We start from the raw sequence: 10,421 nt of genomic DNA, 5'->3' as shown, positions 1-10,421 counted from the left end.
ATCCTACAATATATATGATGTACAAATAATTTCTTATCTTAAAATTAATTATAGTTAGTGAGATAAAATTTAAAATATTTTTATTTTTTTACTCAAATCTAAATTTAAATTTAGAATTGATTAACAACTCATCCTTTTTTAATTTCAATAACAAAAATAAAATTGGTTAGATACAAAATATTCAGCATTTAATAATTTAAATCATTTAAATTTTAGTTACCCAAAGTTGGGTTAAAAATTAATTATAAACTTAATAATTGATAATATATATTATATTAGTACGTAAATAATAATATCTAATGTATTAATTATTATTTTTTTTGACAGGACTAATGTATAATCTATTGAGAACTGATTTATTATCCAAAAATTTTTTCACAAACTTTGTAATATGTGAAAATAATGATCTTATTTTTTAATTATTTAAAAAATTATTCATAATTTTTTAATTATGTAATTAACTTAATTAATAAACTTTATTATTGCTTTTATACTAAAAAGTATCAATTTATACTATTTACATATTTAAATTAGGATAAATTAGTAATTTCATATTCGCGTGTATTTAATAGGTTTCATGGGGCAGGTACTTATGTCCGTGTTCCCATTAGGGGTGGCAAACGAAAAAGTCCACCCTACCCCGCCCAAAGCGTGCCATCTGACGGATTGGACCGTCCCGTCTTACCTAGTGAGACGGTACTAAATTCCTCCCCCACCCCGCCTAACGGTAGGCTGGCGGGTTGACGGACCAAACCCGCCAAATCTCTCTTTTTTTTTCTTTTATAAACCATTAAATATTAAAAAATATATATAATTTCACAGTCATTTCAATAAATTTATAATTTCTAAAGATATAAAAAGATTATAATTTCTAAATTTACAAACATTAAAGTTTTAATAATTATAAAAATATAATAAATATAATTATAAATCAAATTTTTTAAAACAAAATAATAAAACTAACATTGTCCAAAGTAAAACAAATATTGTCCAAAATATATAATTAAACATCTTCAAATTTATAATCAATCAAACATAAAATATAATCGAAAATATAATTTAGAATATCTTCAATTATCATTTTTATCCTTTTGTAGATCAATAACATTATTGAAATTTGTAAAAAAATGGCTCTGACAAAAAATGCTTGGCTCGGCAGGGAAGCCTGCCCCTCCTCGCCCCACCGAAACCCGCCAAAATCCATTTTTAAATTTGGCGGTCTCAACTTTTCAGTCCACCCCCACCCTTTTTGGCGGATTACGTACGCAGGCTGACCCGACGGGTTTCATCCCGGTTGCCATCCCCTAGTCCCCATCTAACCTTAAATCACGAGTAATTCTGTTTTTGTGATCATCCCTATTGATAGCATTCGTTGGCTCGTGACGTGGAGTTATTTCAGCCACTCGGTAAATTCTTAGATAATCAAAATCTAGGATATATGATATATTCCTTTTTATAAAGTCACATGTATCCTTGTTATAATAATATTAATAGGAGATAAATGGATAAACACTAAGTTATTGTTTGGATATAAGATAGAAAATAAGAGGAAAGAAAATAAAAAGAAAGAAATGAGAGGAAAGAAAAATGAATGAAAAGAAAATAGAAGAAAATTTTTCTTTTACTTGGATGGAAGAAAAATTAAGAAAAGAGAAAGTTATAATGGAGTAAAATTACATTAATATTTTTATATATTATATATAAATTATAATTTAAAGAGTAACTCAGTACTTTTATCTATGATTGCACTTCTCTGTCAGTTTTCCACAACTTTAAAAATTTACATGAGTTTCACATGCACCTTTTTTGTTTTCCATTCAATTTCTTTATTGATCCAAACAATGAAAAATTGAATTTTTCATCCATTTTCTTCTTCAGTATTTTATTTTTCTACAAATTCTTCTAATTCAAACAATACGTAAATAAGTCACATTTTTTATATATATAACAATAACTAATATCATATATTATAACTTGTGAAATCATAATATTTTGGGAAGTGATATATAGATAACTTAAATATTGATAAGTTTGAAAAATTTTAAAAAAATAAAAATATAAAAAAATTGCATGTTGATCTATAAGAATTTTTTTTTAATTTGTCTATAGTTTACGATTAAAAATACAAAAATTATATATATATATATATATATATATATATATATATATGTTATTTATCTTATATATTTTTTATTTTATATGACTTATAATTTTTTTATTAGTGATGTTAGCGGTTATAGAAAAATTTTTATTTTCAAATAAATTTATAAAAAAATTAAAAGTAAAATTAGTTGTAATTTTTCTGACAATTTATTTAGTTTTTATTTTAAATTAAAATTAAATTATATATTTAATTTATATTTTCTTGTTTATCCTAATGATTATATATAATAGATAATATATTTAAGTATGTTTTGAAAGAAACTATTAAATTTTATATAATTAAATTTTTATATAATTTTATAGATAATATATTTAAATTTAAATTTTCATAAATTAATTTATTTTTGTTAAAGTGACTTATGCAATAAAAAATTCATAAAAAATTTCATATATTAAAGTAGAAAATAATCTATTTATAAATAAAAAATTAAAAAGTTATTCTTAAAAGTTGAATATGCAGATAAAAAAAATTATAACTTACAAAAATTATTTTTAAAATTTATTACAATAAATAGTAAAACTGTAAAAATAATGTATTATATAAATTAAATTATATTAAATTATAATATATATATATATATATATATATATATATATATATATATATATATATAATCAACCTAATTAATTAGTTATAATAAATTTGATTTAATAATTTAAAAAATATTTAAATAACCCTTTTTAAAAAGATGTCAATCCAAATAATATAGATTGATAAAAAAAATATAATTAAATTATATAATACAACATAATATTTTTAGAAGTTTATTTTATAGTAGATCTAATGCTAAGATATTTATCATTATTTATGGTATAATCTAATTTCACAATTATTCAAACATTGTTTTTATGAAAAAATTGCATTATTTACTTTGAAAAAAATTAATCACTATTATAATTTAAATAAAATATATAATAGATATTAAACCAATTTATTTTTATAATTACTCAATCACAAATATTCATCAAAGATATGAAATTTAAGAGCATACAAAATAAATATAACATCTACAACTTTTACACTATCACGATAAGATGATTATCATAAGTCTTTTTAGCATAAATTAAAAAGAACAACATATAATAATAAAGAAACAATCAAATCCAAAAAAGTTATAGAATTCCTATCATACACTACGACTGTTAACATTGAAAAAGTTTTAACAATTTATTCTTTTATTAGCTATCTTTTTATCTACTTTGCACTTTATCTACAAATATGTTAATGACTAAACCTATGCTTCAACCTTTTAAAATCCCATATATTCTTGCCAAACACAATATTATTATGCGTCGTCCATATTTATCAAAGAACTGAAAATAACAAAAACATCCATCTGTTCTTTATAGAAACTATTGAATAGAAGAATCGTTGGTAAAAAGATGATTTCTCTTATAATATGTATGATTTTTTATGATGATAAAATAAAAATAAAAGGCATGGAATAATATTGCATATATTTAAGTTAATTTTAATCTTTTTTAATAACCAGATTTGTTATAACGTAATTGATAAACAATGACAATTAATACAGAATATATATTTTAAGTATAATATGCATTTTATGATTTTGTACGAAATAATATTAGTTTTAATTTATATATTTATTATTGGGTATTAAAAATAAAAAGTATTTATATTGTTAACACTTTTCAAACATTTCTCAATTCTGACCGTGATTAGGCCTAAAAGGTTACCCACCTCGTCAGAAATAAGTGTAATTTAATCAATTTTCATCTAATAGTATTATACATTGGCATAATCATAGGAGAATTAATTTTGGCGAGATAACAATATGGTATTTAATTACCACATAAGTATTTTTATATATAGAATTATCAATCAATTATGTATGGCTTCTGATGAAAATAATATATTCAACATAAATATTGTTTGTTAGATAAAAGATAATAGATTGACAAGGAAATTAATTACAATGGATATATTCATTATAAGAAATATTTTTCTACGTAATACTATAAAAAAATATCATGGTCATCCTGAATTACTACAGGTTCAACTTTCATCGACAGCAATAAAATACTTAAATTGAGACATTTTCGAACTATAATATTTATCAAATAAACAATTAATAAAACACTCATCCATACCTTCTCATTTTAATTAAGTATATTTATACATAAAAAAAAAAGAAAGAAAAGAAGAGTTGAAATCACAAAAGAGATCAAAATGATGGTTCTTATAATTTTGTGTGGCTATCTATATATAGAAGATCAAAAGACCATGATTATCTAACAAAATTAATTTGTATTTTTTGCATTCAATTTGAATAGGTAAAAAATCATCTTATTTTAGTTTAATCCTTGATTCACATTATTTGAATTTAGCTCAATATATATGTATGATTTGATTTGATTTAATTATTAGTAAAAAATACATGGAGAGCCTATTTTATTCATAGATTTATTATTTTAATAATTAATAAACTAATCTAATTAATTAATTAATACAGATAATTAGTATAATTAATTTGGTTTAATAAATTAAAAAATATTAACAGAATATTAAAAGAAATAAATTAAAAAATACTAATAAATCAAATTGATATAAATTATAATAAATTGTGTGATACTTAAATATCTAATAAAATTAATTTGTTGATATAGTTAATTTATCGTAATAAATTGTATTTAATGAGTTAAAACAAATAAATCGCTAAACACTCTCAAAAGCATGTCACATCAATTCCATCATTAAGTGCAAAAATCTGATTTTTATATAATAGAATAGATAATAAATAGAATAGATGAGAATATGATGTGTGACATATTTTAATTATAAAATTGGTAATATGTAATAGATTTTTGTATGAATCTTTATTGCTTATTCGTTGCTAGTTTTAACGTAATTACTTAATAAATTCTACCTATAAAACTATCAACTACCTAATATTATGATTTAGTTAATAAGAACGTTGATATTAATATTTTTTTATAAGTCTTGTTATTATTTATAATTAGGAAAGAGCCCTATATAAATTTATTTCCTTAATGAATGTTAATTTATTTTGTTGCAAAATTATGTATTACCTTTAAAATTTTAGAGTAATTGAGTCTAATTTTTATATTTTGAAATGAGTTTACTCAAAAAAATTTATATGTAAATCACATTAGTATTACAAAATTACTTTATTAACATAATTAGTGGTGCTTACTTAAACCATTAAATTTAGCTTCTAATGATATTAAAGTCAACTTATTTTATTATCTTTTACCTTCAAAGAATTTAACATAAAAATCTAATAATTGAAAAAAAATTCATTACAATAAATATATTCATTTTAACAAATATTCTTCTATCTAATACTATAAAAAAATATACTGATCACTTTAAATTACTACGGGTCAACTTCCATCTACAGTTGTAGAATGCCGAAATTGAGATATATTCATCAAACAAACAATCAATAAAACATCATCCACACTTTTTCATTTTGGGTACATTTATACATAAAAAAAAATATACATAAAGGAAAAAAAAAAGAAGAAAAAAAGAGTTGAAATAACATTTGCGATAAAAATGATGATTCTTATAATTTTGTGTGGCCATTTATATATAATAGACCAGATGACTGTGATTATCTAACAAAATTAATTTGTATTTATTGCATTCAATTTGAATAGGTAAGAAATTATCTTATTTTAATTTAGTCATTAATTCACATAATTTGAGTTTGGCTCAATATATATGATTTGATTTGATTATTAGTTAAAAATATCTCAGTTGCCTATTTTATTCAAAGATTTATTATTTAATGACTAATTAATTAATTAGTACATACAATAAATTTGGTTTAATAAATTAAAAAAGTAAATTAAAAATACTAACAGAACATTAAAAGAAATAAATTAAAAATATTACCAAATTAAATTAATATAAATTATAATAAATTATGTGATATTTAACTATCTAATTAAATTAATTAGTTAATATAATTAGTTTATCGCAATAACTTGTATTTAATGAGTTAAAACAAATAAATCAGAAAACACTCTAAGAAGCATGCCACGTCAGTTTCATTATTAAATGTAAAAATCCAATTTTTATATAATAGAATAAATAGATTATGCTAATAATAATGGTATGTATATATTGGTTAAGAGATCTGATTACATATTCTTTATATGTTATTCATTTTTAGTTTTATATATACTTTATATAATGAGAATATAAGAAAGGTTGGTGTTCACCTTTTTCATTCTTCTAAATATTCATTACATATAATTCATAAAATATAATTTGCCCTAAATTTCTCATCAACCCTCATTTTATCCTTTTTTTTTTTCTGCATTCTTCACCAATCCGCCACCAACTTCAGAAACAACCCTCATTCGCTTCTGCCAGCGTTACGGTTGCGCCGCCGTCACTCCGTTTGCTTGCACTATCGTCACGCTCTGTTGCTGCTGTGCTGCTGTCGCTTCCCACTGTCGCTCCGTTGCTGCCGCGCCGCCGTCGCTCCTTCTCTCTGTTGCTGCCACGCTCCTCCTACTTTGGTCCTTCTCCGTTCTCTCTCAATCGAGCTCACAAGAACAGGTATCGTTTTCAAAGCCAACTTCAGTTTCATTTGAAAATCCCCTATTTCAGGTGTAAACTATGATCTAATTGTAATATCCTATTTTTTAAATCTAGAAATCCTGGTCATCATGTTTATTCTGGTTCCATTTTATTTTAAGAGCTAAGACTAAGTTTAATAATTCTTCAAAGCCGAGGGATTATTAGATGCTTCTCCACTTTTCATTTTGAATTTTCCTGGATCCTTCTTCCTTCACTCGGCACTCGCTCACTACTATATTCAATCCATGTTGTGTTGATGTGAGTAGTTAGAGTTGGTAATAATGGCGGAGGCGCTTCGACGAGGTCGCTCTCTGGCTGAGACGCTAACATATTCAGTTGCTTCCGTTATTACTGTTATGGTCTTCGTCTGCTTCGTCGTTGGGCGCTACATCTACCGCTTTGGAAAGGTACTACAACTTTAGTTGCAGACTACGTGTATGCTATAAGTGATTCAGTTACAGTAATAAATGTTACTTCATATTGCATAATGTGCTGCGAAATAGATTATAGGCAGTTTCAGATCTTAGGGTTGGTGAAGTGTATAAATGGAAGGATGATTAACACAAGTAATTTGTTGAATCTTGTGAACGTATGAAGCTTCTTTTTCTTGGTTGTGCAGTGGGTGAAGAAGACAAGAAGGAAGGCTCTCTTTGCATCATTGGAAAAGATTAAGGAAGGTAAAACAAGCACTTTAATAATAATCAATGATATCATACTACTGATTTTTTACGTGGTACTTGACTTGGATTGTTCCTTTCTGCTAGAGTTGATGCTACTTGGTCTTATCTCTTTGTTGTTGGCACAAAGTGCAAGATGGATCTCTGAAATATGTGTAAATCATCACTGTTCAATAGCGAGTTTTATATTTGTTCTGAAAAAGACCTTGACACGAACCAGAATCCTTTTCCCCTGATGAAACTGATATTCCAAAGGGACTAATTAGTGGTCCATTCAATCAATGCCCTGCGGTAAGAAGCTTTCAGTTATGAGTTAGAAATTACATTTATTAGTAAAAGATACTAATAAATGAATGAATGCAGGGGCACAAGCCATTTGTTTCATATGAGGGTCTTGAGCAGCTGCACCGGTTCTTGTTTGTTCTTGGGATCACTCATGTTCTATACAGTTGTCTGGCAGTCGGTTTGGCAATGAGCAAGGTTGGTCGGCAATAGACTTTTCCAGCTTATTATGGGATCACTTGCTTGTTTCAAGCACATGTTGTTTCTCCTTTGCTTTGGCTCATGCTTGGTTGTCTGGTCCATATGTTTCTGATTATGTGGGGCTGACATTGTTGCCTTTCATGTACTATTGTTTGTTTTCCATTTGTTCCATGCTTCTTTAGATTTATAGTTGGCGCAGATGGGAAAATCAGACCACAGTTGTAGCGGACAGAAATCTGCAAGGTGCATAGCATACTATATAGCATAGAATGGTTTCACAAACCAAGACAGGAATTTTAATTTGTCAATGTAGTAACAAACGAAAATTTTTGTTGTAATAATCTAACTGTCAGACACTACCCAATCACTTTTACATGTTAATTGTTGTACAGGAAAGAGAAACAAGGTGATGAGGCGGCAGATAACCTTTGTTTTTCATCATGCTTCACATCCATGGAGCAGGAATCCAATACTCATCTGGATGGTGATATATCATCAACACTTTATAGCTTCATATCCTTAATTTTTATTTGCAAGCTTGCTTTTTCATCCTCGTGGCTGATAATTTGTGGTGTCAATTTGCAGCTTTGTTTCATGCCCCAGTTTAGGAGTTCTATAAGAAAATTAGACTACTTTGCACTCCGTCTGGGTTTCATCACTGTAAGTTTTTTATTTATTGAGATAATCATTCATAATAGGAGATTCTTTCATCCATTGTTGTTCCTTGATCTGTCAATTCTATTTTTTCAAATATGTTATTCAAAGTGGATTAAGCTGCTCTCTTGCAATCACTATCATTTTTAACATCATTAACATACTGTTCACCTTCCTCACTAGCTGATTCCATGTGATCCTAACCTGTTTTATAAATTTGCAGGAGCACAGATTGTCACTGTCATATAATTTTCATCAATATATGGTTTGAAGCATGGAAGATGAATTTCATGGCATTCTAGGCATAAGGTCTGAAATGGATTTTCTCCATTTAGATAATTAAAGTGTTGATCGTAAATAATAATTATAAAGTAAAGAGGATGAGAATTTATTTTGAAGGCTATGATCCATGCTATTCCACATATGCAGAGGAATATTTCAATAGGTGGATCAATCATCTTTTCATGCAAATATTAAAGGAGGAAATACTAATAATGCAGCATGGAAAATTTCCAAGTAATTCAGTACTACTAGCTACTTGAATTTTGTATACACTAATTATTTTTAATTTTTTTATTAAATACTAATTATTTCTTTGTGTGTTGGATTTCATTTTTAGTGATTTCATATTGAGGAGTTACAATTTTTTTGTATTTTCGATCCTACCAATTTACACAAAACTCATCAAAGATGGCCTTAAAATATGGATTTACAGGTAATGGTAATGGTAACAAAGATAGATTGCATAGGGAATGAAACTATCATTTGATATATTGTATGATTATGTTTTAACATATATGATTAATTGAGTATCATAAACATATCAATCTAAATCTTTTTTTTTTTCATTTTCTTTTTTAGTGGAGACACAAATGGAAGAATACCAGTGATAGGGACATAGTATTGGGTTGAAGTTCTGGAATCATCTCTAAAGTTTAGTTGGCAGAATTGGTACCATGACAATCAGGTTCCATTTAATTTCTTAGTCTTATTTAATATAACGGTTTTTATTTTTATTTTTATTTTTTTATAACGGTTTTTAAATTTTAAATCGTGTATTATCATTATTTTTTAGTTAAAGAAACTGGAGATTTTTCTTTTGGTTTTTTAACGACATTTTAGTTTTTACGTTAGAGAATTATTTATTATTTTGATAAGTTTGTAAACTTATTATTTTTATATTTAGAAATTTATTTATTTAATATTTTGTATGAATTTTATTTCTATATTTAAAGGTTTATTTGTATTAATTGTCTACTAATTTTTAAATAGAAAAAATAATTAAAAAAATTATAGCTATTAAAATCAACGGTAATATTGTCGCTTTTTAAATTTAAAATAGACAAAAAAAACAAAATACAGACATAGAATTTGTCGCTATCTAAGTAGTTAAATCGACGGCTATTTTGTCGATTTTATTAAATCAAATATCGACAAAAGCTCTGTCAATTTTATATAATAATATCGACGGCTTTGTTGTCGATTTTATTAAGCATTTGTCGGTATCTAAATAATTAAATCGACGGCAATGTTGTCGATTTTAATAAGAAGGTAAAATTTCCAAACTCATATTATAGACGGAAAGGCTGTCGATTTTATTAAATTATTATCGACGGCTACACTAGCCGTCGATTTTATTAGAATTTTGAAAAATCAACAAGCTTAATAGCGACCATCTTCGCCGTCCATTTTGCCGTCCATTTTTAATATTATCGACGGCTTAGCCGTCGATTTGGCCGTCGATTTCAACGATGTTTCTTGTAGTGTAATTTAGTTTAATAAATTAAAAATATTAACAGAATATTAAAAGAAACAAATTAGAAAATACTAATAAATTAAATTGATATAAATTATAATAAATTGTGTAA

The 10,421-nt window shown here is 25.6% G+C and overlaps 1 pseudogene; it reads left to right on the top strand.

Annotated features, from left to right (window-relative positions):
* The first annotated feature begins 6,592 nt into the window (after positions 1–6,592).
* LOC107647200 (MLO-like protein 4) lies at positions 6,593–8,896 on the top strand (annotated as a pseudogene).
* Positions 8,897–10,421: the final 1,525 nt, after the last annotated feature.

This window comes from Arachis ipaensis, chromosome B1, assembly GCF_059453495.1.
Source record: "Arachis ipaensis isolate K30076 ecotype BB chromosome B1, ASM5945349v1, whole genome shotgun sequence".
NCBI lineage: Eukaryota > Viridiplantae > Streptophyta > Magnoliopsida > Fabales > Fabaceae > Arachis > Arachis ipaensis.
Note: the sequence above shows the minus strand (reverse complement) of the source record. Positions and strands in the feature narration are given on the sequence as shown.